Consider the following 2,500-nt stretch of genomic DNA (forward strand, 5'->3'; position numbering starts at 1 on the left):
TATATATATATATATATAGGAGACGCAATGGCCCAGTGGTTACGGCAGCGAACTCGCGGTCATAGGATCGCGGTTTCGATTGCCAGACCAGGCGTTGTGAGTGTTTATTGAGCAAAAACACCTAAGCTCCATGTTAATTGCACGTTAATCTCACAAGAAGGCTGTTCCATTGATCAGATCAACTGGAACCCTCATCGTCGTAAGCGACGGAGTGCCAACAACAACAGTTGTCCACATTGGTATATTCCATATTAAACCATGTTTAAAATTGATCAGAGGTGGGTTGAACTCTGTCTCTGGTGGAAGATAACATTGAACACTGAACAGCTTAGCTCATCAAACTTTAGGCTTATATAAACAAATACAACTAACTATTACATTAAACATAATTAAACAGCCTAACTTGCAGTGCGTAGCTCACATTTTACAACATGTATAAATGTAGACCTTGAAGATTGCTTCAGCTGTGTAATCTTCCAACAAGATGGCAGTCTTCACTTGGGGACAATCAAATTGAAGAAATCCAAACATTTGTTTTGTTTGTTACGCTTTTATGAAAAGGATAAAATATTACGAGATTATTTGTTCTATTAATAATTCTAAAACATTTGTGTTTTATTCATTAATTTAACAACAGTGTATCATTCTAAAAGACTTGTAATTATCTCTAAGATTTCACTTTGGTTGATTGTATTGCATAACACTTCCTCCTCCATTTCGTTAAAGCTATATTACATACGCAGATGAGAATAGATTAAATTAAGCTGGGAATACAATTTTCTGGAATCTTTCAATTGTTACCAGAGCATTTGTTTGAAGAAGATGTTTCCATTGACATCCTTCAATATACCAAAAAATAACAACAACAATAACAACAACAACAAAAACCAATATGACAAAAACATTATTGAATTCTTCAGTCTAATTTTCATTTGTAGATATAATTAGTGATTTAATACAAGATCTTGTATTTGTGATTCTTTGTTACAGTGTTGATAAGTTGTTGATACAACAGGTATTCAAATATGTCTAAATTCATTACTACTACTAATAATGGTTTCAAATGTTGGCAGCAATGGCCAGCAATGGAACTGGTACATAATTTATCAACCTCGAAAGAATGAAAGGCAAAGTCGACCTCGGAGGAATTTGAACTCAGAACATAAAGAAAGATGAAATACTGCTAAACATTTTGCCCAGCATGCTAACATTTCTGCCAACTCACCGCCTTGGAATAACAACTATATCGCCACAACCACCATTAACACAGGAGAGTATCACGAAAGCCAACATCGTAAAATTAACAATACCACTAATAAAGCAATACAGACCAACTGTTGTTATTTTAAAATAAATTAATTACTTTCGATGAGACAAAACTGTTCTAAAGCACTGAGAAATGTTGTTGTTGGCACTCCGTTGCTTACGACGTTGAGGGTTCAAGTTGATCCGATCAATGGAACAGCCTGCTCGTTAAATTAATGTGCAAGTCGCTGAGTACTCCACAGACACGTGTACCCTTAACGTTGTTCTCGGGGATATTCAGCGTGACACAGTGTGACAAGGCTGACCCTTTGAATTACAGGCACAACAGAAACAGGAAGTAAGAGTGAGAGAAAGTTGTGGTGAAAGAGTACAGCAGGGTTCACCACCATCCCCTGCCGGAGCCTCGTAGAGCTTTAGGTGTTTTCGCTCAATAAACACTCACAACACCCAGTCTGGGAATCAAAACCGCGACCCTATGACTGCGAGTCCGCTGCCCTAACCACTGGGCCATTGCGCGTCCGCACTGAGAAATAACCCACATGTATTTAAATATATCCCATTCTCCAGATTTGTTTGAGATTATATGGCATACCATGGTTGTATATGAGATGTGATCAAAAAATATCTGACTTTATAGTTTATTTCCAAAACTAATATTGCATAGGCAAAATTCAGCAGAGGGGAGGCAACGTCACCCTTTCTGAGCATGCATGAACATTTTGGCACTGGTAGGCCCTGTCAGTCATACTCATTAGAGTTTCGTTTACATGCAAGGTGACCAAATGCATCAAGCAAAGACCATACACCTATGTCTCATCACCAGTGATGATGGTCTTCATGAAGTCTCAAGGTTGTGGTCTGCACAGTCCAGCGAATCCTGAGTGATTTCATAAATTGCTTACACTAGTATCAACGTTTTGTTAATTCTTCTATTCTTTTACTTGTTTCAGTCATTTGACTGCAGCGATGCTGGAGCACTGCCTTGAAATGTTTTAGTTGAACAAATCGACTCCAGGACTAATTTTTTTCTAAGCCTCGTGCTTATTCTAGTGGTCTCTTTTGCGGAGGCTCCTGTGCAGGTGGCACGTAAAATACACCATTTTGAGCGTGGCCGTTGCCAGTACCTCCTGACTGGCCTTCGTGCCGGTGGCACATAAAAACACTCACTACAGTCTCAGAGTGGTTGGCATTAGGAAGGGCATCCAGCTGTAGAAACTCTGGCCGAACAGATTGC

The sequence above is a fragment of the Octopus bimaculoides genome, chromosome 12, assembly GCF_001194135.2.
Source record: "Octopus bimaculoides isolate UCB-OBI-ISO-001 chromosome 12, ASM119413v2, whole genome shotgun sequence".
NCBI classification, from domain to species: domain Eukaryota; kingdom Metazoa; phylum Mollusca; class Cephalopoda; order Octopoda; family Octopodidae; genus Octopus; species Octopus bimaculoides.